This window comes from Miniopterus schreibersii (genome assembly GCF_964146895.1).
Source record: "Miniopterus schreibersii genome assembly, chromosome: 11".
NCBI lineage: Eukaryota > Metazoa > Chordata > Mammalia > Chiroptera > Miniopteridae > Miniopterus > Miniopterus schreibersii.
This window is the reverse complement of record NC_138111.1, coordinates 47,989,028-48,015,903: the sequence shown is the minus strand read 5'-3', so window position 1 is coordinate 48,015,903 and position 26,876 is coordinate 47,989,028. Positions and strand designations below refer to the sequence as shown.

Below are 26,876 nucleotides of genomic sequence, written 5' to 3'. Positions count from 1 at the left end.
TCTATAAAATAAATGACAAGCTGGACTTCATTAAAATGTGAAAACTTGTACTCTGTGAAAGAAAATTTGTCAACTAATGAAAAGACAAGCTGCAGATTGGGAGAAATATTTGTAAAAGAAACATTTGATAAAGGATAATTCAAAATGTACAAATAACTTTTAAAACATAACAAAAGGAAGATAAACAATCTGATTAAAAATGACCCAAAGATATTAAGAGATACCTCACCAAAGAAGACATATAGATGGCAAATAAACATATGAAGAAATGCTCCATATCATGTGTCCTCAGATAAATGAAATTAAAACAAGAATGAGATATCATTACACACCTGTTACAATGGCCACTAACTGGACCACTGACAACACCAAATGCTGGTGAGGATGTGGAGCAACTGGAACTCCCATGCATTGCTAGCAGGTATATAAAATACAAAACTAAGCATACTCTCACCATATAATCCAGCAATCATGCCCCTTGGTATTTACCCAAAGGAGTTGAAGATGTATGTCTGTACAAAACCTTAACAGTGATGTTTATAACAGTTTTATTCATAATTACCAAAACTTGGAAGCATCCAGGAGTGTTTCAGTGGGTGAATGAATAAAGAAACTGTGAAACATTCACACAAAATAAAATTATTTAGTGCTAAAAAGAAATGAGCTATCAAGCAACACAAAAACATGGAAGAACCTTAAATACATATTACTAAGGGAAAGAAGCCAATGTCAGAAGGCTAAGTACTGTATAATTCCAACTATATGACATTCTGGAAAAGAGAAAAAACTATGGAGACAATAAAAATATGAGTAGCTGCAAGGGCTGTGAGGGGAAGATAAATAAGGATATTTTTAGGGCAGTGAAAATACTCTGTATGATAATATAATAATGGATATACTGTATGCCATAGATTTGTCCAAACCCACAGAATGTAACAACCAAGAGTGAACCACAATGTACTTTCGGTGATTATAATATGTCCATGCAGGTTCATCCTTGGTAAAAAATGTAACATTCTGGTGAGTGAGGTTGATGATGGGGGTGGCTATGAATGTATAGGGCAAGTGTTATGTACAAAATGTCTGTGCTTTCCTCTCAATTTTGCTCTGAACCTAAGACTGCTCTATAACAACATAGTCTTTAAAAATCAAATAGAAAAATAGATAACAAAAGAAAGAATTCTTATCTATCTACTACCATACCCAGGAAGAATGATCATGAAGGCAGTTATCATTAGAACACCAGCCAATTTTCTCTCAAGGTAGGAAAATGCTTAAAATACTAACATGATGATTTAGTAACTAAAAAATAGCTTATGCTAGATTTTAGTTATCCCTAATATAATTAGTTACATTTATTACCTATTCTACTTATAAACATGTTAATAATTATATTGTTTATATTTGAATGATTTATTTACAATTTTCGAAATTATTTAATGTTATGAAATCAAATACATATAATCTGCGGCCTTGCTATTCAAAGTGTAGTGCCTGCCTGCATCAGCAGCATGGGCTGGATCTGATAGCTGCTTGGTAGAAAGGAAAATCTCAGGCCCCAACCCAAACCTACTGAATCAGAATCTGCATTGTAACAGTACTAACTAATGGTTTTATACGTACAGCAAAGTTTGAGAATTACTGTTTTGCAGAAGGTCTGATTTTTAAACTATAATTGGTCATTGACAGATCCAAGAAAAATACATCTCTCAGTATTGTTTTTTTCTAAGTATATTTAAACCAAATGTTTCATGAAAAAAATGAAGTGCTCAGCATGTAATCACACAGTAGCAGTGTTCCTGCGACAGCAGTGTTTCTTATGTCAACACGAATCAGTGCAGTCCAAGCAGAGGCTGCCCTTGAAGAGTAATTTATCTTTTTTTGCCCTTGGCTTGCAAATTTGTTTTTCTCATCTTTCTTTTTTTTTTTACATACTCTAGTGGAAAATTATGATAATTACTGTCTTAGGATAATTGGCTGAAGCAGATCATGGGTTATTCCATCAGCATCTTGACTCTTGAGGTGAAAGGGAAGGAAGAAAACAGAAACAAGAGGTCATGAGTGAGGAAAAACGACTTCCTTAATTTTGCTGTTGACTTGCCCTGTGAATTTTTACATTCTCACCTCTACTCTGGCCTCAGCAAAACAACAGGTGCAAACTGCAGATGGATCCAATCGCAGTTGCAAGCAGACACATCTGGCACTGGTTCCACGAGTCTTGATCTGAAAGTTGGCCAGCAGCAACCAGATTTGTGTCCTGGGGTGCCAGGGCAGAGGGTTCTTTGAACAGTTGAGGGTATGTCCAGGCTGTGCTAGTTCCATGTGGGCACTCAATCAAGGCCACCCTTGCAACTTCCTATCAGAAGCTTCAATACTGATCCCCTCCCCGTGTCTACATTGTATTTATAAAATTTATCAAAATAGCATAAATAAATTATGCCTCCCAAATCTGAAGTTTAAAATATATCATAGTATATATATTTTTCAATTTTGTTGTTGAAAATACCTGATATATTTAAGTTTTTGTGAAGGTATTTAGTGTTTGTTAAGACTTACATATATGAAATTACTAAGGCAGGTATTATTTACCCAATTCAAAGTATGTGTGTGTAAAAGGGCATAGTTTTAGTATCTGAACAAGGCATAAATATATTTTGAAAAATAAGATAAACCAGGAGTTAATATTCTATACTCCTTCAAATGACTATACTAACATTAATATTTTTATTCTTTTTTTAAATAATATTTTTATTCTTAATTCTGCTTTTGTCAGTTGGATATGTATATATCAGATATTGAATATATGTATGTGTTAATAAATGTACAATTGGTACACACACAACAATGTGCATGTGTGTGTGCAAATTCTGAACCCATGATGACCCAATGTACTATGAATAATAGAATTACATAAAGTCTGTATGTGCCTATGTTTCTGTAGATACAAGCAAAGGAGCCTGTGTCCAGAAGGGTAAAACAGGTGACAATGTGTAAGTTTCATAAGCTCGAACTTCCCTGTGGGGAACCAAATCCAGTTGGCTGGTGTGTTGTGTTTGGCAACTTGGCATTTTTTTTTAATTGGAAATTTTTGTGTCTAAAATGTAGATTCCTAACTTATTGTATCATATGGAAGCATAGGGAAAACTTTAAAGAAAAATTTATAATTTCTCTGTGTGTGTATAGAAACCCCCTCAGTCTGTATTGTCTGGTTTATTGATGTTCAATCAGATGATTCAATATTAAGTTTATCATTTTAAATACGTGCTTGCTTTTAAAATTATTGGTCTTTTTAAAACTTTTATTTGATAATAAATCAATGTAGTTTCATAAATGTCATACGCTTAGATCTACAGTCTAATTTTTAAAGAAAATGCAATGCATAATAAATCTTGGATTTGGAATGCTAGGTATAATCTCAATGTCCTGGCATTTCAAAAGTAGATAGGAAAACTAAAGGGCCAGAACAAAGGAAAGCTATTTTTTTTCAATACCAAGAACAAACAAAAACCAAGTCCTAGTGACTATAAACTTGAGGCAACAAGTCATGGAAGAAGATAATTCTTAGAGAGTAAAATTTAGAATAACCTACCAAGGTATCAAGCAAACTCTGTTGCCTCTAATAAATCTAAAACTCTTAATAAAACTCTTGGCAAGAAACCATAGAGCCACTTAAATACTGTCAGGTTATGTCCACAGCTGTCATCAAAGGATGGAGATAAAATTCTAAGTGCAAAGGCAAAAACACAGAAATGGAAGGAATTCCATGTCATTAACAGTGTAAAACAGTGTTTGCCCATCTCAACAGCCTTGAGGATGGCATTTTGTTTTTCACATGTCTACATTCTATTCATTGACCACCCATGTGGGTTAAAGTGGGGTCCATATTAGTCTTCTGCCAGATTGAGAGAGAGAGAATGCTTGATTGGAGGACCCACCCAGCTTTGAGAATCAAAAAATGTCCCCTGCTGGATAGAGCTGATTCAAAGACTTTATTACAACATTCAGATAAAGGAAGAATAGCTGAGATTAAATACCATGTTGCAGATGCTTTCAAATTGCATACACTACCTAATTTACCCAAATTTATACTAAAAAATGATTGTTTATTTTAATGTAATAACAAGAACAATAATAGTAATTAACCCTTTGTAACCACATCCAGGAAACATACTGAATATCTCACATGGGTTGATTAGCTTAAACCTATGTCAATCTGTGAGGTAGCTACTATTATGACATCTATTTTTCAGACATAGAATTACAGGGATTTGAACCTGACTAGTCTTATTCTGAGTCTCATAATGGTTAGATGTTTTCCCTGGTAGGCTGTAGAGTCTTATTCAAATTTATATTTAATCCAGCTTTATTGTTCTTCAAAATACAAACTCTTTCCACTCTGCCAAGCTACCTTTTATACAAATGAGGGATCTGCAGAATGCAACTGATGACTAAAAACCCAGCAAATTTTTTCTCTGCAAGCCTGGAAGTGTATATTTACACTGGGAGTGTATATTTTCCCTGTTTTAACCACAATCCATAGGGCATACTGCAGGAAATAATCCCATTGCAGGAAAAAGCTCTTGGCACTGTCTTTTGATGTTTCTTAGAGCAACATTGACTGGCGGATATCTCTAGTGTTTTTTTGTTTTCTTGTTTTCCCAATGGCTACCCACCTACCACTGTAAGGAAAAATAAAATCCCCTCTACTGTTCTAGGTTTCTAGCTAGAATCCATCCCCCTGTAATAAAAGTCAGATTAACAGGGGGGAAAACACACACAGAAGTTTACTAACATGTAATTTCCTCTGTACATGGGAGATACCCAGGGAGACTGAGTAACTCCTTGAAATGGCCCATGTCATCACCTTAGGTACCATTTTCAGCTAAAAACAAGATGTTGTGGTCTAAGGATCCAATTACAGAAGGTTAGCAGGTAAAGCACAATGTAGGGGAGGGAAAATTTCTCTTTTCCCCTCCTGGTTCTTATGCGTGGTCAAACAATTAAGATGACATAAGGCAGTTTAACAGGAGAAAATCACATTTAATACATATGCACAATAATTCGCATAAACATGAAGAATCCCAAAGACAGTAAGGCAAAATCATATATATATGTCATTTTGGATTTAGGAGGAGGTCTTGACCTGGGACTTCAGAGGGAAGTAATGCAATTCACAAGGAGATAAAGAGTTAATGTTTAATAAATGTTTGTTGTGATATCTGGAGACAATGGGACATAGAGAGGACTTTGGTCAAAGGGGCCTTGCTTGATTCCTTGCTGTCTACCATTAAACTCTAGTTATCTGTGGTAATGGTTCCTCCCAGAACAGACCTTCTACATTAAATCATTTTAAGTAGGAAGAAGGAAGTAAGAGATCCTTCCTGGGCCTTCTGGTCCATAAAAATAATCAGCTTAAAATAATCAATACTCTAAAGAGGCATATTTCTGGGTGATATCTCTACTCCCCTCCAACAGCAAACAAAGGTGGTTATGGAGTTTAAGTCTTTGCCTCTCCACTGAGGACAGTTTCTAGAGATTTAGATCCACCTTCCTCTTCCTGGTACAGAAAGACTGACAAATGGAGATTTGCATTATAAATGCAGAAATCTCTTACAAAAGGGTAACTTCTACTTGGTTTTTTTTTTTAGATCTCTGCTGTATCTGCTGTTTCTTAAAAGTAATCAGCCTAAAATAATTCTTATGCCAAAGAGACATGTTTTGGAGTGACAAATTCTGCTTCCTTTTACCACCTTTGCTTGGTCACCGGTGCAACTTTTCTGGGGCAAACTTTTGGACTCTATCAGGAAAGATCCCTCAATACAGTCACCAGTCTAATTTCTCTAACTAGCACTCTACTGTATGTATGTAGGTATAAGAGTTTGCAGGAACCTCTGAGGTTAGACTTTCTCTTCTCAAGCATTCCAAATTTACATCTTTCCAGTCTATTTATACAGACAGGGGCTGGGAGGAAAAAAGACATGCAGATTTTTGTGTTTTTTTGTTTCTTAAGGAATGTGTGACACTGTGGTCAGAATTCAAACTATTAAATTCCAGTGTAATAGTGACCTTGATCTAGTTTCCTCATTTATTGAATAGAGGGTGTTAAAAGCCAAAATTCAACCCAGTAAATTTCAAGAGCTAATTGGCTTTACTAAGTCATGAATGAGGGAGCATCCCACCCAGCAGCAACTGGAAGAGTACTTCTTGGAGTTGTACAAACGGAAGGTTTTTATAGGAAAAAGGGTAGGGCAAGGGACTATTCACACACACACACACACACACACACACACACACACACACACACACACACGATGGTTTGGGGGCTGGGGACATCTTTCCTTAGAGGGAAGAGAATGGGAAGTGTTTTTATCATGCAGATTGCCTCTTCTTTCTATGGGGGATTGAGAGGGTCCAGGTGACAGATTATTTTACTGGTGCTTGACCAGAAAATTCCAGACTGGCTGGTTAAAATTATATTTCTGGGAGAGGTTGAAACTGCAGTTAGATCAGGTATTAAATCTAGGTTTGGCATCATGGGCATTTAGCAGGAGTCATGACATTTTGGGCCTTGGGTTTTCTCTCTAACAAGTATTAATAATTTCTCTTTCTGAAATTTGTTTTGAGAATAAATTTAGCTAAATTCATGTAGCATAGTGTCCAGTGAATAGTATGAGCTACAGCATTTAAATATTATGATTTTCTCTATGTTTACATAAGAAACATCCAAACCTTTATTTTATACATTACAGTCAGAAGAGGAGATATGAGGGCTTACATGAAATCCATTGGTGGTAGATTAGGGAGGCAGTGAAAGCAAAGCACAGAAGTCTCCATTTTACTCTTTGCAAAATGAGTAAAATGGAGAGACACATGCTTCTTTTACATTGATGAATGTAGAAAAGTTAATAACATTTACAACACATAGAGATGGTATTTGGATAACAATGACGGGTTCTGTGGTCTTCTGCTCTGGTGGGAGATTGTGCCCTGAGCGGTCTGGAAAAGGGGAATTACTCTGACATTTCACAGGTATGTTACCCTAAATGCAAAAAGACAGTAGACAGGCTCAATTAAGCTAAAGATTGACCTTACCAAGGACACGACTATTCACCAAGACTTGCTTTTAGTTAGGAAGTTATTATTTCAGACCATCTTATGTGGTTACTCTAGGTGTCTGAGTTTGTAAGGCCGCCATGCAGGCCTCCCCTGAGCTTGTCAGGTTTAGTATGTGGTGTCTTTTTCATTCACATCTACAAAGATTTTATTATTCAGATTAAAGTCCCATAAGTATAAATAGAAATGCCCAACAATCACCATAGATTCCAGTGTGATTGAATTACTTGTGATTTACTTGATCTAAATCACTAAAATACTACTCCTCTAATCTTCAAGTTCACAGAGCTTTAATGTGCACGCAAACATAACCCATTATATTCAGTCTGTATAAAGAATGCTATCAGTCATGTGCTTTGCATCGGGGACTTTTCATTTGAGGGTAAATTTATCTGAATTATGCTGCTGTATATGGCAGAAACACATCATTTTTATAGCAGTGCTGAGGAATCAGATTTCTCCCCCAAAATGAGCATTCCAGATAGTTTCATCTGCCTTAATCATTGAAGAATATGTTTCTCAAAAGTATAGTCTGCAGGCCGGTGCTTGGGGAATAAATACTCAGACATAATCTGTGTGTGCTTGTTGATCAGTTATTGTCTTCGGTCTTAAGCAATGTTTTTGTCTGCCTCAGTCTGTTATTTCAGTAAGGACATCAGTTGTTTTTCCAATGTCACACAACCTTCATTTTAGAGGCTTGTGCTATCCTCAGGTGGTAGGTATCATAAATATATAACCCATTCTGCAGGCTAAAATTCAGAAGCATTAGAGCATTTTCCCCCCCAAATTTTTATGATGAGAGACTCTTTTGCTTAACATATAGGTTTGTAGCTACTTTTCTAAAATGCACAGACATTCTTAGAAGCATAACTTCTCAAATACTGGAATACCTCCATACTGGCCCTGTGTCAGCAGTAGGGGACCCAGGGATGGGCAGGGATAAAGGGAGCAAATATCTAAAAGCTATTTGTAGGGGGGTTTTTTTAAATCCCCAAATTTTATTCTAACATACAATATGCTTTCAAGAAATTGCTGTTGCATTGAGACTAAACTAATTATAATGAGACAGAACCAGATAAGGATAATGTGCTTTGATTTTAGAATGAAATTCACGAAGTAGCTTTAGGGTCTGTTTTTAATGCCATCTCTATTGATAAAGGATGTAAAATTTTCCAAGTCTATTAGCTAGTAGTCTAATAGTATATTTGACCAAGTGTAATGACACCTACATTTTCTTATTAGAGCGCTTCTGGTTATCTACATAGCAAATGGCAAATTGGAGATTTATATGCCATTTAAATTAGGTTATATCTAGGAAAATTTATTCCAGTTGGCATAGAAAGCCCTATTTTAAAAGAGACTCATGGAACTATTTTAGATGGTTTCCTGCAGTACCCAGAGGCACTGCTATAATAACAGATTCCTTTTTAGCATAAGAGTTATTTAAATAGACAGCTGGGCCATTGTAGTGCAAAGCAGTCAAGCAGCAGCTTAGTGTTGCACTTTGACCTTACTTATAACATAAAGGAGTCTCATTATGACAAGTCCCTTTAGGGTAGGGAGTCTTGCTAATGCAGTTCATTCTTGCACCTAATCCAAGGAGGTTTAATTACCAGAAGCATTAATCTTGCTAATAATAATAACTAACATTTGTAAGGGCTTTGAAATTTGCAAAGGATTTTCACATATAGTTCCTCCCCTTATATTGTTGCCCTAACTTCCTAATTGCTCTCCCTAACTCCAGTCTCAACTCCTTCTGTTTATTCTCTATAATGAGAGTAAAAAACACAAATTTCATCATCTAATTTGCATGATTATACATCTGCAGTGGTTCCTTATTGTCTACATGGTAAAGTCTAAATCATTAGCAAAACATACAAGGGTGTAAAACAATGGTTGTGGGGAACCAGGTTTTTATAAGGCGAGTGAGCACACACACACACACACACAAACTAACATTTTATTTAAAAAGTGACAATGTAGGGAGGAGCAGATGCTGCAAATCTTTGCTAGGCATTTTCCTAGCTCCTCCCCCCCCCCCCCCCCCCCAGTATTTCTTAATTCTTTGTTTATCAAGAGAAACATCCCTCAGCTCAAATATTCATGTTTCATAGTTCAGGAAACGCAGACCAGTGACAAGCTTCCATGGAATTCAACCTAAAAAAATCCTTTACATTCCAAGATCACTTTGCACTCTGAAAGATACCAGCCTTCCTCAGCTCCTCAAAATCTTTCATGGAATCATAATTTCTGTAGAAATCTGCGTATGACTTCTTTCTTGGTTCAGCCACAGTAAACTTACAGGAAGGTGCAACCCCCAGTGATACAATGACAGCTCCAACAATGTGAAATCTCAGACGCTTGGCCAGAAGGCCTCGCATCTGAGGTTTTGTCAAAGCCCTGGAAGACATGGTCGTTATATTATCTGTAGCACCAATGTCCTTCCTGATGGAGAATGGACGAAGCTCTTCCTAGCTTTTTTTATGTAAAGGTTCATGACATAAGACAATACAGGTTAAGCACTGGTCAGATAGAGGAAAATTTTTTATATTGTTCATATATAGTAAGCATTTTCTTCAATCATAGCACTCAATAATCATATTCTAAATTTAACTTCATTTCAATGAGAAAAGTATTGTAACACATTGTCTAATGCAAAATTGCCCCAAAGTCTTGGAATGATATTATTGTAAGTTTCAAGTTTATAAATTATGTGGCAATACTGGGCAAAAGGGAAGGAAATGTTTTGTTTGATGAAAATAGAATGCTTTGCAAGTTCCATTTAAATAAATTTAAAAGAAAAAGCAACAATCTGAATTTATAAGCATACATTTTACAGTTGAAAATAAGCTCTGGCCTGGTAAATTTTACATCAGTAACATCAGGGAAAAACTCTTGTTGAAATAAGATTTTAAAGTTTATAAGAAAGTAGTTATAATCTATCTTTCCTTATCAATTTTTGTTTTTGTTCTTTTAGTTTCTTTTGGGATCTACATTTTAATGGGAATTATGAGTATTTATTGGTCACCAACTGTTCTACTATGACAATCCATTGAGGCAGGAGGCTGTGTTCATTTGGTAGTACACTGAAGAACTGTAGGACATCTGACCAAAGACCAGAAATGTAAATATTTTTCTATGGAAATGGTTCGTTTTTGACCTTGTCAAAGATATGCTCTTGGAAACTTGTCACTCATACTTATAGACATGATTTAGATTTCTAAATATAATAAGCTTTAAAAAAGGAGATAAGTATTGATAAAATATAATTGTAATGTGGTTATAGGAAGGGCCAGTATAAAATTTCCAGTTTAAAGAACACTTTGTAGAATATACTGAATTTTAATAGGTTTTTTTAGAGTTAAAATGATTTCTTATACTAAATGGTGGAATATCTTTCTACATCAGAAAATGCTCATTCTAAAATATATAAATGCATTTATTTGTTATAGTCAGAACTAAAATTCCTCTGATCTCTCTTTTTCAATACATGAACCTCTTAGATTACAAAAGACTAACATCCCTTTCACAAAATCTATATATACCTATCCTTGCTTAAATTGAATCTTAACTGACTTGGATAAACGAAATTTGATTTTCAAGGTTGTTCTTATTGTATTCTAATAAATGAAAAGAAATACATTTAAATTTGGTTAATGGGTTAATCTTGTATTTCTGTAGTATGTGTTGTCACTGAAATAGTATTGAATTCACTGGAGGTATGTAGATTGTTTAATCAAGCGATTTGTCGCTGAGATGGTGGTGCATATTTACATGTATTCAGCAAGTAGTATCGTTCTTTCACTTGAGTGCTAATGATTGAAAAACTGGGGACCGACTCTCAAAAAACATACTTTTATGTTTCCCAGGGAAAAGAAAGTTAAATTTTAGAAATTAAAAGCAAAATTATATAAACCACACTAATGCTACAAATGTTTCAATTTAAATAGTTTACAGAAAAAATTAAATTAAGTAATTTTATAATCACTCACATATCTTACTTGGTATCAGTTGCGATTTATGTTAAAGAAAGGTAGTTAACAAATGTTTACTCTTCTTAAAGTTTCTGAGATTGTTATATACTTTATAATTTATATAAACTTGATTTTGCTGTTTCTCATAGCTTTGAAACTTGGGCCACCAAAGCTGAGTAACAAAGTTGGTACTTAAACTTTTTAGAATTCTTCAGTTTGTTTAGGCCTTGCTTATACTTCATTTTATTTGACCAGGTGCCAGCTACTCATGTCCACGAAATAAGTGAAAGAACTCATCTCATGATTCATTCCCGCCTGACCTAGACAACACAAAGGCATTCTGATCCCAGCCTGGAGCACAGGCTCTGCCTTGATATTTACCTTCTCAGAAGCACCTATCTATACACTCTCACTTATACATTGTCTTTTCTAATTTCCCTTTAACCAAATATTTGCAGCATTTGAACCTTAATCTTGTGCTTACAGATTAAGTTTAATCATGGAGCTAATCTATTTTTCCCCTGCTCTTACTCTCATGTATTTTGCAACACAAGTTAATCTTCCAAAACATAGCAGCCAAGTTGAGGACCTTTAGAAAAATAATTTTCTCCAGGTTGACACAAGTTATCATTCAAATCATTTAGAACTTTATAATAAGAGCTTGCTAAGTCTTTCACATAGAGATAGATTGTGGGAAGAGATAATAAACCAGTCACGGTTAAATGGCATTATTAGTCTTCATTATGAAAAAAGAGGAAAAGAACCAGGGAAAACAGTTTTATCTCAAGGAAGGAACATTTCAAAGATTATCTAGAGAACATTAAGGTGCAGTAACACTGGAGAAGCCACATGTCAAGGAAGACTCCATCATAGCAAAGAAATTTTACATGTATGTTCTTTTGTAATAATGAGAAAATCATAGGAATACATTGTCTATAAAGAAAAAGAAGGACTTGGATGTAGAATGTGTTTACATATATATTACCTCATTTAATTCCTATAACAATATTTTGAGGCAGGAATTATAATCCTCATTTTACATAAAAATAAGTGGAGCAATATAACCTTACAAAGGATAAAATTGTAGCTGTTTAGAATGCACTCTTGGCTCTTGTTTCCCCATGTACTTAGCACTTTCTAGATGTTGTTTTTAATGACCATTGGTTTAGATGTAGAAATTTAATATATAGGTGAGGTCAGTAATTGTGGTCACACTGAATATTTCTAAATCCATTTTACCTTTGTACTGAAAAGGGCTGAAATTTAAGGAGAAGAAACTGGTGTTATTTGTATTATTAATTTTATTACTTACCCTTTTCAGACAGAACTATTAAAATATGTAATAATATAGTATTTTCCAAAAAGTCTAAGTCCCACAATTATTGATAATAAAAGCAAAGGTTATAGGAAGGACATGAACAATGTGATCTAGTTTTGTGAAAAACAAAATACTGAAAATGTCAGTCATTTTAATTTTTTTTTATTTTTTATTTTGGAACATGATTCATTTAAGGGTCTGTTGAAAGTAATAGATTCTCTCTCCAGAAGAAGGCTCACGTATGTATGCATATTAATCTTCCAATCCTCAATCAATTAAAGCCACTTTTATGTATGTAGTGGTACAAAATATACATAGAATCCACAGATTTATAATGACCAGAGATCCTATAATTATTTATTCCCTACAATCTTCATACCTGCCCCAAGGACTCCAAATCTCCTTTAACCTCGACTACTTGTTTTTCCTAGCACTTTTTGCCATCTGATATGCTATATAATTGAGTCATGTACTATATTTAGTATTTATTGTCTGTTCCACCTGCTATAGTACAGAATCACCAGAACAGTGATCCTTGTCTGTTTTTTTAAACAGTCCCTGCCGCAAAGCAGTCCTCATTATTTCCTAAGCCAGTAAATATACTTATGATGACTAGATATCTTGTATTAAGAGTAAAGATCTGAATTTTGAACTAAGAGCCTAGCATCGAATCGCTGATCTAAATATCCCTAACTCCATCCTGTCAAATAATAGATTGTGCAGAATTAATTCTTAAAATGAAATAGTGAACCTGTCATCTTACAATAACCATATGCTATTATTTATGTGACTCCACAAACAGATCCCAGATTATAGTTAACTGTAGATGTAGAGGTCAAGACCACCATTCCCTAGAAGATTATTAGCTATCAATGTTAAGTATTAGCTTGGACTAAAAGTTTCTTTAAGGGTAAATTGATTTTTTACAACCTCATAATGAAAACAACATTTTTATCGAAAGTAATTGTAACTCAAATATTATGATAGCAAGTAAATTGTTAAATTTTGAACCCTATATACACATAAAGGTTGCATCTTTTTCCTTGGTGTACTTACCCTGTGTAATACCCATGTTTGGTCTTTCTTTGCTTTGTTGATAGGTCCTTACTGCTTCTTCTATTTTGGCTTCCTTTACTGTGCCCCTTCTTTCATAATTTTGAGCCATTTCTCAATTAAAATGTCTAGGTTTTATTGCCAATGCTTAGATGACTTTAGCTACACCATGAACTAGAAAAAAAGCCACCCTAAGACCCAAATATATCATGAAGTGGAAAAAGAGAAACAGTTTGTAACATCACTAGTTGATATATCTTTGTCACAGACAAACTGATAAACTGCGGGAGGACAGTTCAGGTTTTTGTGAGGAAGGGAAACGTGCTCTTACACTAAGGGACTATTCATTACATTTTAGTACAAAGGGGATTTTTTTTATATCTACAGCTAAGTTATCAGCCAGTGGATAAAAAGAGAAGGGTGAACAGTTTTGCTATAATCGTTATGGAATACTAGCCACGTCTTGTGAGGTTCAGCCTGAGGAAAGCGGGAAGGAAAGGACAGTTGGAGGGGGCTCATCAGACAGCCCCTGTTGTCTGCAGGGGACGGCCTCTGGGTTGTCAGGCAGCAGGAAGCAGGCCGATGCCAAGACCACAGTCATCACTCCTCCCTGTGCAGTGACGCGGATCCTGTGACGCGCTTCCTGCACTGAGGCTGCCGACTCTCTCCGCGCCCACGTGCCTGCCTAGACCCTTTATTCTCCCAGGTGTGCCTAATCTTCAGATAGGGGCGGACTGGCAGACAGTGGAAGAAAGAAAGAAGGACTGAATGAATGAATGAATGAATGGCGATCTATGAGTGGTATCCTCAGAGAAGAGAGTTTATGATGTTTGTGTCTTTTCATTGTTCAGAAAAGAAGCATACTGGGCTCTAAGTTTTCCACCTGAACTTGTCAAATGTTCTCTCCTGTCACCATTCAGTCTCAACTTGAAAGTTCATTATTATCTTCTTAGGTAATTTGTGTTATAAAAAGAGTTAGCTAAAAAGTCCCCTTGATCTTTTATGTTTCCCCATACTTCTGTGATATCTTTTGTTTTTACTTGATTGGTCTGTGTACCCCACACACGTATGAACACAGCACATAAATAGTTCTCAACTGACGAACTGAAGTTTTCAAAAACTCACCTGGAGCTCATCTGCTTGGATTTAGAACGTGTTTTACATATTATCAAACAAGCAAGCCCAGAGAGCAAAAGGAATAATTTAGGGGAAATGAACAATGCTAAATAATTCTGTTTATTAATAGAACACATATCTTCATTTCTTCAGGTCTTTAATATCATTTGATAGAGTTTTATAATTTTCTTCATAGTCTATAAGTATTCTGCATTCATTTAAAAATACATATTTTAAAGCAATTTTTCTATTATGAATGGTAGCATATTCTCTAGTGTATTATCCCGCTGGTTATTTCTAGTGTAGAGAAAGGTGCTGATGTTTGTAAGTTTACAGAAGGTCTAGAAATGCTGATTATAATAACTGAAATTATGGAAATATAGGTTAAAACATAGAAAGTGAAATCTGAAGAGAAAAATAGTAAATTAGAAGATAAATTTAAGGAAATCAGTGAAATTCCAGAAAAATTGATTTAATATGAGAAGAAGAAATAGAGGTACCTTTGTGATAGAATGGGGAGGACCAGTCTATGTTAAAATGTTACAGAAAGGAAGACTATAGATATTGAGAAAAGCTTGGCCCAGGAAAACCAGGGCTGTGGTGGCGGGCCTCAGGGAAGCCCAGGAGAGCATTGAAACATCGTGTTTGAGGGCACAGGCTTCGGGTCTGAAATAAAATCAGTTGCAGTTCCAGCTCAGACATTTACTAAAAGGGTGAGTGGCCTTGTATAAAATATGAGTTCTAAGACTCAGCCTCCCTGTCCTCTAAATGAGCATATTATGAGTTCCTAATTTATGACATTGTCATGACAAGCAATGAGTTAATATAAGGATGCTACTCAGCATTGTGCCTACACATAACTGCTTAGGGAATGTCACCTATTATAGGATTCTGGAAGTGTAGTGCTAATTAGATTAATATACATTTCTTACTGCATGGAAGTGCAGATACAAAGTAATACTGGAAACCCTCACCACCATGTGGTTTTATGCAGTGTTCTATGGTAGGGGGGCATCTATTATGCATATCTAGCAGTGCATATCTCCTGGTAATAGAAGAATATTACCCTCATTTATCAGGTCAAAGGACCAAGAATTGTGAGGAGCTAAATATCTGGCAAGGGGGCACTTTGGATCAAAAAATATTGAAGCTCAGAAAAATCATTTGCAGAGATAACACAACTGAGTACAATGAAGCCAATATTGAAACCCAAGTTCACTTCTATACAAATCTCTCTTTTTATAAGCTACTATGGGAGGGGCTGAGTCATTGGAATGTAGAAGAAGTGGTAGGGAGGCATTAAAAAGTATGTTTACCAATAATGTTAATACGTATATATAGTATCATATATATATATACACACACACACACACACACACACATATATACACACACATACACACACACACACACATATCCAATAATGTTTATATATATAGTATATATATGTATATATATACACTATGAAAAAAATTAAAATAGGATATAAATTTAAAAGGTCTATATTACTTTCCTCTGAAATTTGTTCTTTATAACTTTCCATATTTTTAAGCCATAAACATTTTATAATTTTTAATAATTTCATTTAAAATGACTTTTTAAAACAAAATATAGTACTCAAGATTTAGAAGGGCAAATAGTTTCTAATTATAATGAATCCTGGATAGAAAAATAATGAAGCTAGGATCTTCCTTCTCTTTTTGCCTTTTATATTCTTCTCACCCCATTTTTTCTTATTTTTTCTCCTACCACATACAGCAGTGCAGGTTGTATAATGCCAAGGAATCCCGTCCAAAAGGATGGAGAGATTTTCATGAAACACTAAGGCGGGGCCATGTCCACCCGGAGGGAAGAGATTCGTTTTTAAATTGTTCATCCCTCCAGTTGAATTCTTGCATGTCTGTGCCACAGTGGAATCTGGGGCCTTAGTCGTGAGGCTCTTGGTATTGAGGGAGTGGTGGGGACACTGGGGGTACAAGTCCTAACAGCCAAGTGACAGCTCGATCCCGCACCTGCGGCAGAACTGCGTTTATCTCCCCTCCTCTTCGCTCTTGCTGATCAGGCCACAGGCTGCTCAGGCCCTGCATCAGCTATCAGGAAATGACTGCTTCAACCGCGGCCTAACCCATATTAAATCCCTGACACCGGGCACATTATTTAACCTCTTGAGGTCTCAGTGATTCCATTTTTGCCAGGATAAAGGGTAGACTAAAAGATGTCAAGGTTCATTTTAATTTAATTTTAATTTCATCTCAAGATGCCATGGCTTTCTAGTTTTGCTTCCAATCCTCCAAATATCAAAGGAGTTTGAGATGTGGTTGAGGTAGGAAAGGGCCTTACGCAGAGGGAGGTCCAGGGCTAACCGTGGGATAAAGATTGATTATAGGGCCTAGGAGTGAGAAGGAAGTGGAGAAATAAGGTAGTTTCCAATAGCAAACAAAAGAGTTCTACTTGCTGGTGAAAGAGTTTTATCACTTGTACAAACTTCATAATAAATATGGGAGTTTTCAGAGTCAGAATGTATCCTTAGTGAGGGTGCTTTTATTTGTACAGTGGTGTTTGTATGGGTAAGCCTATTTTTAAGGAGGAAAAGATTCAGTTATTTTATCCTTGATTAACAATTCTCAGAGTGGTCAGTGAGATGTTAAGAGCAATAAGAAGCGTAATACCCCAAATACATCTGAAAACAGTTGAAAATTAGTAGAGTATAATATGTCATAATGTTGGTTTTAAAAATATAATTTAATAGACTTTGCTTTTGTAGGAATTTTCAGAGCTTTAAATACGTTAACATCTGTTGTTCATCACCAAGAAAATATTCTGGTGTCTTGGGTTTCCCAAAGTTATTTGACTATTTCCCACAAATTATCTCATAGGATTAATATTTTGTGGAACACATTTTATGAAACTGTATGAAAAGTGTTATTCCAACAGGGAAAAGTTGAGAGTTCATGGAGAAATTCACCTGAGAAATTAATATAGATGATAAGGTATCTTTGCTGAGATTTCAGTGTAATAGAAATGGTAAATATAATTGTAAAGAGCAAAATCCTGAGGCCAAATTGCCTGGACAGGAATCCAAGCCCCACTATTCACTATTTATGTAATCTTGACAAAATCAGTTAACCTATCTATGCCTTAGTTTCCCATTTGTAAAATGAAGAAACTAATAGGACTTAGTCCACACGCTTATGTGAATATTAGATGAATTGATATTTTCCAAGCCCTTAGAAATATGCTAGTTCATAGTATGTGCTGTATAATTGTTAGATTCATTAATATGTATTCTGAGAATCGTAGGAAATGAGAATTCCCAAACTGTGAAAAAGGAATGTAGCTATCCTTGAATGCAAAGGACTTTCCTATGCTGGAATTTTACCATAGAAATCAGTCTTTGGAAATGTGTTCTTTGATGTGTGCTGTAGAAAATACATATGGTTAAGAGGAAACGTATTTCCTGGAATCAAGTAATCAATTTGAGTATTTTAACTCCTGCACATGCTACTCATTTACAGAAATGCGTGACCTGTGTGTCACTTTTTCAAATTTTAACAAACCTATACACCAAACTTCCTGCCATTTCCCAATCAGGCTACTTCTTCAGATGTCCATGTTTTTTTTTTTTTACCTTTGATTCTTCTGCCTAGGAAACCACCTCTTTCTGCACCTGGAGTGATTCGTATTTTTCTTCAAGTTTTGTCCAATCCAAATGCCACCTCTCTGATCTTTCTTGCCAGAATTGATTTCTGATTTCTCTTTTCCCATTGCATCAATACAGTACTTTTCACATCATAATGTAAAATATTTTTGCTTACCTTGCCCTCTACTTTATATTGGTTCTTCATTTCTATGCAACAAGTTAACCACACTTAGTGGCATAAAACAGTAAACTTCTATAATTTCACACATTTTCTGATGATCAAAGATCCAAGAGCAGCTTAGCTGGGTGGATCTGGCTCAGGGTCCCTCATAAGGTTCTACTCAGATCTTGGCCATGCTACAGTCATCTGAAGGCTTGACCAAGCCTGGAGAATCCGCTTCTGAAGTGACTCACTCTCAGGCTGGGCAATTTAGTCTTGGCTGTTGGTGAGAGCCCTCAGCTCCTTGTCAGGTGGACCTATGTAAGCATCCTCATGATGTAGCAGATAGCTCCCCCATCAGAGGAAGGGATCCAAGAAAGAACAAAGCAAATGCACAACATTGTGACCTATTTTGGAAGTGACACACCATCATTACATCTACATTCCATTGGTTAGAAATGAGTCTCATAGTTCAGCCCACACTCAAGAATGGGGATACTAAGCTCCACCTTTGAAGGGAGGAGTATCAAAGAATCTGTGGACATATTTTAGAAACACCACTGCCTTGATATTGTTTACATATAAGTACAGAAAGAAATGAAAGCATTATGTAGAGACAATTTAAAGAATACCCTTTAGTGTTTGAATGCAGGACAGCAAGACTGTTCATTTGTATTGGTTAACATAGAACAATATGCACATGCTAATTTTAAAACAACGTCTCAAACTTAGAATATCTTAACCAAACTCTTCCAATTTATAATTTGGATTAAATATTGCTATGGTACATTGAATATTTAACTCGTAATGTTTCTATACTAAAAATCCTACAGAGTACTAGATTGTTATAAACTCTGCTGCTACCTATTTACATAAACAAGTATATTTCAGAATGGGTTCAGGTATAATTGCTGGAATAGTGAGCCATATTAGATATTTAAATTATTCCAGTAGGCATACATAGAATATTTGGGGTGTATTTAATTTATGATACAAAATGAATTATATCATTGATCAACAAAAGAAGCTTTCTTAATATCTGATTTCTGAGAAAGCCAAATGAGGTATCTTTAGAAATCTCCAAAGTTTTAACTTAAGCTTTAGTTTTTCAAAGATCACTGGGAATTTCTCACATACAGCTTCTTTGATATCAGTCAATTAATCTCCATTCCTGCTAATTACTTTTTGATAAGTCCCCAGGCATTCACTTTCTCTGATCCATCCAGTTTTCTTCACAGCAGAAGAGTCTTGTCAAAACAATGGATCAGAATTGCATTAATGATTAAGTTTGTATACTGACTTCTGTGGTTTGTGAATAACATCATATATTCTAATTTAAAATTCTGAAACATTTTAAATTGAGGGCAGAATGTGGTTTATATTTTTTATACCCAAATATTTAGAATGAATTTAAGATAATAATTGTTCAATTCATTATCTAATTACTGTACATAATTCTATTAGGCAATTTAGATACCGGTTTGAGAAATATGGTTTGGTGCACACAATACAGACTTTAATATTTAACCGCATCCTAGACTACATTATTTCATCTTTTTATTTGTCACTGTATCATCTAAAAGAAAACTAGCAATCAATCAATTCTTGTACATTTTGCTAGTCTTAGATTATTTGAGGCTAACATCACAAATGATATATTAGGTGATAGTGGATTGTTTAAAAATGTCTGTGTATTAATAACAATTAACCTCACTAAATAAAAAAGATACAGTTTTTTATAAAATGAACAATGGAAAAAATATAGTATAATATTATCTTTCTAAGAATCATTAAGGAAATACAGAGGTTACCCCTATTTCATTGAGTACATAAAGATGTTTATATATAATCATCTGTTTATATATAATCACATGTTTATATATAATTATTTTCAGTAATTATTGTATTAGGATATTTTATCTGGCCTGTCCCCTCAAAAAATATTTACTAAAGATAACTTTAATATTACCTATTTTTTTAAACTTGGCATCATGACTCAAATATTAGAATAAACAAATACATTACATACATATTAATACCTACTTAAGTATAATGATAAATAATGTACACATGTGTTCCTTTGAGCATGCATAAATATATGTACTATGGTTATTCTTAAGAAAATATATTTTTCCTAGTTAAACACTAACCCTTCTAAAGGACCTGTGTGTTCATGGGATCACACAGTCCAAAGAGAAAACTCCTCTGCAATGACTGCTAACAGGAATGGTGTTTTGTATTAATTCCATTAAATAGCCCATCTTGAGAACTGACGAAACACTCTAACAGTTGTGTCTAAGGAAATTTTTCTAGCTCCCTTATCTCCGAATGCTTGTTTTTATTTTCTTGTTCTGTGTTGCCGAGCGTTCTTCCTTTGTGTTCTAAAGTGATTCATTCTCACGGGCAGTTTTATGCAACGGGATACTATAGGGCTGTAATAACTGTGTCACTGAGTACTGTGCATTGTCCCTGTCCCGCTGCAATGCACTGCCCTGCGCCACTCTGCCCACACATAGCTAGGGCGCCAACCGCTTTACTGCGCCCGGCTGCAGGTGCCCGAGGTCCTTGGGAAGCAGGTGCCTTCCTGGGTAATGGAAAGGTACTGAACTAAGTCATGGGGTGTCACTCCCCCTGCAAAGTCAGCGGGTGGGTGGGTGCTGTGTTGAGGAAGGAAGAGCATCTCCAGGGAACAAGTGAATGACAGGAGCTTATCACTTCAGCAAAAGCTAGTGATCAAATGAAAAGTGACTGAACCTCCTCCATGACTCCACTTTGGTTCTGTGCTAGGTCTGACTGTCAGGAGGGAGGGTGCTCTCCCTGTTTAGCTCTGGGTGCTCCTGGAGAATGCGCCCGTGCTCGAGCACCTGGCGTTTGTGCTCAGCTCCCTGTGCTGTGGAAGGACCCGCTCCCCATTCTCAGCAGCGCCCACAGCCACTGCCTGTCACCCCGGCCCCGTTCTCACCGCACTTTTGCAGGGGTGCCTAATGGACTATTAAAATCCAGGCGACATAACAAAACCCTGCATCCTTTCTTAAGGAGCACTGCTCACTATTCAAACCTTGGCAGAAGACAATATCGATGCAATATTAGGGATACATGCATGGGTGCATATTCCTATTTGCATTCTTGGCCCCTTTTGCAGCAGAGAACAGGAAGCTAATGTGTTTTTTCTCTATATTTATGTTTAGGAAGGTGGGCGATTATACCGTTACTACTACATAGCCTCCAACTGTTAACTATCAAAGTAAAAGTGAAAATAGGAAAAAAAACCTAGAGTAGCTGCATATATTTATTTTCGAAATAGTTTAATTGTCAACATCATCATCGTAATTGAACACTTACTGTGAGCCAGAACATTTTACACGCTTTGCATGCATCATATCAGTGAATCCTGCAATCAGGTATGAACATTTTGTATCTCCCTTTGATGAAACTGAGTCTTAATAAAATTTTAATATTACAGTTTTTAATATTACATTCAAATAAGATATGTCCAGTTTTATCACAAACTTTTATCCAATTTTAATTTTTATTTATTTATTACTAATAAAGTTGACTATTTTATGATGTTTATTGGTCAGTTGAAGCAATCCACACAATTTCATTTTTCTTATTTCTCAGTAATTGATTAAAGAAATATTTGCTCCTAAAGCTATAACATGTTGAAAATTATATAATAGTGAAAAAATATGCAACAAAGTTTTATTTGGTATGTGATTAATTTTTAATGTTTGAGCGTAAAAATAGCACAATATAGCATAAGACAGGTAAATTCAGTAAAATCCTCTTAAAGATTTTATACATTTGTTCCATAGAAAATTTAGATATTTTTGGTTGTATTCATGTTAACTTTTTTTCATGATTTCCTAATATATCTTTTCTTTTCTAAAGGATTTTGTTCATTAAAATCTGCTGACATATATTTTTTTTCTATTTCTCTTAAAAATAGGACAAGTAATACTGATTTGTAGCATTAAGACGGGTCCTCTGAGTTCTGAGTCCTTACTCAGCCCATGGAAAATAGTACATTTCTTAGGAAGTTAATCAGCAATATATGACAACATTCAGCCATAGTGTTACAGTGATATTTCAAAATGTTTAATGGCATTAGGTAGCGTTTGAAGTAATTATGACTAGTATTCACAAATATAGTACTAGGATTTATGTGTCACTGAATTTTTCTTTTTTGAATCTAAAATGCTATGAATTGTAAGACAAATCATTATGTTGTAGAGTTCTACAAAATGAAAAAATAGAGCTAAATTACCCCTTTGGGTATGCATCTTGATTTTAGAGATATTAAAATTTGAAAAACAACATATGGTAAACACATGTAGCAGTAATTGTTACTATTGGAAGAATTATGAAGCAGTTGTGAGTGAGGGAAATCACAAGCACACAGGGCTGGTGGGAGTGGCAGCTGGTACATTCTTTCCGGAGGTCATTTTGGTAATACCAATCCAGAGTCGTAAAACCATTCATATATTTTGATTCTGTAATTCCTCTTAACCAAAAGAAATAGTGAGAGACATGCATACATTTAGGAGCCACTTTTACGTTTAGGCTCTATTCTAAGCACTTGCTATATATTAACAATTGTGAAATTCACATACTAACAATATAGAAATTGATTGTGATATATTACACACTGAAAAAATAGATTATAGACAAGTGTTTGAAGTATGATTCTAATTTGTAAATGTTGTAGAAACATTGTAAATACCCCATAGTAAGTGACTGGCATAATATATTTAGCCAGATAAGTTTTTATTTCCATTTGGGTTTTATTTTGTAAGTTTAAACCAGATTTGATTATTTAAAATGTAAATAACTCACATGGTCATGGTTCTAACTTGCTTACTAATCTTATGGGTCCTGTTTTTATTCTGTTTGTGTAAAGCTTTACTTGTTCTCAAAACAGTCCTAATTAGATTCTGAGCTTTGAGAGTCCAAGACTGGATACCTGTGATTCTGTTGAGTTAGCACTGGTTCTCAAAGCAGGGTGCCTAGATCAGCTGCATCAAAGTCCTCTGGAACTTGTCAGAAATGCAAATTTGGGGACTCTACTCTTTTCCTATTGAATCATAAACACTGGGAGAAGAACCCAGATATTTGTACATAACCAAGCCCTTCAGCCATTCTCATGTGCTCTGAAGTTTGAGAAGCACTGTTATAACTCATACTCAGTTGGAAGGAAGCGGACTGTTTGTTGGGCAGCTACCAGGAACCAAGGAATCAGTCATCATAGTGGGCACCTCAACTACATAACCTCATTTAGTTAGTTAGTTAGTCAGTTATTTTTTAAATATGTCTTTATTGATTTCAGAGAGAGGAAGGTGGAGAGAGATAGAAACATCAACGATGAGAGTCATTAATCAGCTGCCTCCTGCACGCCCCCGACTGGGGATCAAGCCTGCAACTCAGGCATGTGCCCTGACTGGGAATCGCACCATGATCTCCTGGATCCTAGGTCCATGCTCAACCACTGAGCCACACCTGCTGGGCAAATTACCTCATTTAAATTCTAACAGTGTATAAGGCTGTGCCATTAGCAGATTCGTCTCCTGACTAGATCTATGCCCTTGGGCAAGTTATTTAATTGCTCTATTTCTCAGTTAATTTCTATATAAAATAGATGTAATAGAAGTGACTACCACTTAAGGTTGTTAGCAGCATTAATTTAAATTGACTAGTGTTTGAAACAATCCATAACACTTATAATCTTTATATGTGTTTGTGTTCATTATTATTATTATGGTCAAGAATCATTATTGAGGCCTCAAAAAGTTAAATAATTGGCCAGCTGTGACACAGCTAAAATTCGGCCATAGGTTTCATACAGTCTGAATTTGTTTCTGGGTTTGGATGAAGATACACATGCATTATTAAAGGAAGAATAGAAAATTTGAAGTTGTTAACATGAAGAACTTTAAACCATTCAAAAACCTGTGAGCAAGTTATGTAATAGCGGGAGAGAGGGGCAGGTATGGAATGAGGTGGGACTGAGAATATTTCACATTAGTGGCCAATATAAAGAGCAGGTAACTGCTGAGAAATGATAATAATGATGAAATACTAGCAACACATAGAGCTAGTTGGGTGGTAGCACAGCAAAGACAAAAAGGGAACAAAAATTTCAGTATATCAGCTTTCTTTTGCAAAGTTTAGAAGTTTGAGAGGATTTTCGGTATCATTATCTAATTGAGGTGGTGGCCGGGTGATCAGAGTGGAAGAGAGATTAAGCAGAGACAGAGAAGTCGTGGGGTACTTCACGTACGTGGTCTACGACTATCTCATCCTGGAGATACAGAAACTGCCTCAGAAAGCTTTAAAAGCCTTGTCAATATTGCTAAAATGAAGATCCTGATTCATATTTCTGCAACAGGGCCTGAGATTCTGCATTTCCAACAAGCCCAGAACTATCAGCGAGAATCTGTAGTTTAACAAGTATCCTAGGTGATTTGCACGTGCATTTGGTTTGAGAGGTACTGCTGTGTATCTTATTTTGCCTCTGAGCTGGGAATTGGCAAGAAAGTGGTAAAAGGGAAAGAATAGAAATACAGGATATTTTCCAGGGGTTTATTACAGCAGCCAACCATGCAAAGTAAGTAGGTCCCAATATGCTGTATATTTTCAGATGAAGGAGTGATTAGGATCTAAGAGTCATGACGGCAGTCACAGGACTGAAGCTCAAAGCTTATCTGAGCTCCTGCAACAGTTGAAGTGACATGAAAATGAACGTTGCTATAGTAACCAATTAATTTACATAAAGGTTAAACCACTCCTGTGAACTTCCACACATTTTTTACAGTTTTTCCAGTATAACCACTTCCAGTAACTAAAGGATCATTATATGATGCTTGTAATTACAATTTATAATTGTAACTTTTTCTCAAATGTATGGGTAATTATAACATGACAACTTTTACAATTAGCATTATTGTTGTTGTTTGAGCTTTAACAATTAGTTGAATGTCAATTTAGGAAAATTATGACAATGTCATTCATAAAAAAGCATTGAGATGATCTCTTTGTAATTCACCCATTTATAGATTGAGACTATTGTTGCCAAACATATCAACACTGTAGGAAACATTTTTACAAAATTTCAGTGTTTTGAATAATTTGGAGAGGCAATTTTCAGGAGAGTGATGTGTAAGAATCAAAATACCAAATAAAAAGATCTCCACATTTTATTTTATTATTTCTTTTTTAACCCTCACCTGAAGTCATGCTTAGAGAGGGAAAGGGAGAGAGAGGAGAGAGAAACATCAGTCAGTTGCCTTCATGGACATGCCCTGACCAGGATCAAACCTGCAGCACATGCATGTGCCCTGACCAGGAATTGAACCAGCACCCTTTGGGCACACAGACTGATGCCCAACCAACTGAGCCACTCTGTCTGGGCAGGATCTATACATTTTAAATTAAGATGTAAATCCCTGCCCCTAAAATGGATTGTTTAATATTGTTTCTATATCTATTGAACACCAGAAATATTTGTAATAGGTACTTTCATTGGATACTTTTTAATGAGGATAACACTTTCTTTGAAGTTTTAACATTTTAGTGTTTTGTAAGCACAATTTCAAAAGATATTCAGTTACAAAGATGTTAAAGGCACCGCTGCCAAAAGGCTAAAACACAAATCTCAGCCTACAATGTTTATTGCCTACTTTTTTTCTTTCTAATCATGCATTTTGTTATGTAGCAGTTTTCAAATAATTTTCAGTTATATAATGAAATCCTCAAAAAAGTCCTGGGAGGTTAATGGTTTATCTTCGGCATTCATTATTAAAGTTTCATTCCCCATCTGCGCTTCAGTTTGCAGAATAAGACCAATAAATATTAATATAAACATTTAAACCTTAGTAGTAGTGATATTTTGTTTTCCTCTAACATTTCATAAGAATCATATTAGAAACATTTTATTTCACTCCTCAAATGTTTTTTGTTTTCTTTTTAGTGTCAGAATTATTTTCACATATGATAATCCTTCCTAAGAGTTTAATATCATTCCTTTGTCAGATAAACTATGTTATATAATGGTTTCTTCATTTACAGTAGAAAACAGTTGAGACAATTTGGTACATAGACATCTGAGGAAAACATATCCCCTAAACAACATCATTCATTAAGGCATTGATATAATAGATGCATTATTTTATATAGTGTCTCTCTTCTATTAACTTACATTGCAATGTGTTACACAGTAGGACACCTGCCTCTATACCAGTCGTTCACGAGTTTTTTAAAGAGTTCATAAATATTCCTGATTTCTCCATTAAGGGTAGAGTTTAAATTTTCAGTTTGCTTCTTTTATTTATGTGGAACAGTATCTGCATAGAAATAAGCAAATTTAACAGCTTAATAAATGTGTTTTGATTAGTAAGTAACTACAGAATCAAAATGATAAAAAAATCACATTAACTATTAAATATGATCATGTGTGATGGTAACCAAATAGCTTGATTTAAACACAAGTGTATAAACCAATGTCAT

At 35.2% G+C, this 26,876-nt stretch overlaps 1 protein-coding gene and 1 pseudogene across 2 annotated transcripts in view; one reads left to right on the top strand and one right to left on the bottom strand.

Annotated features, from left to right (window-relative positions):
- Positions 1-26,876, top strand: part of PTPRD (protein tyrosine phosphatase receptor type D) — a 1,875,931-nt gene that overhangs the window by 789,908 nt on the left and 1,059,147 nt on the right. The window lies entirely within an intron of this gene.
- LOC308563535 (cytochrome c oxidase subunit 6C pseudogene) lies at positions 9,207-9,539 on the bottom strand (annotated as a pseudogene). The gene has a single exon. The product of its transcript is annotated as a cytochrome c oxidase subunit 6C pseudogene (transcript).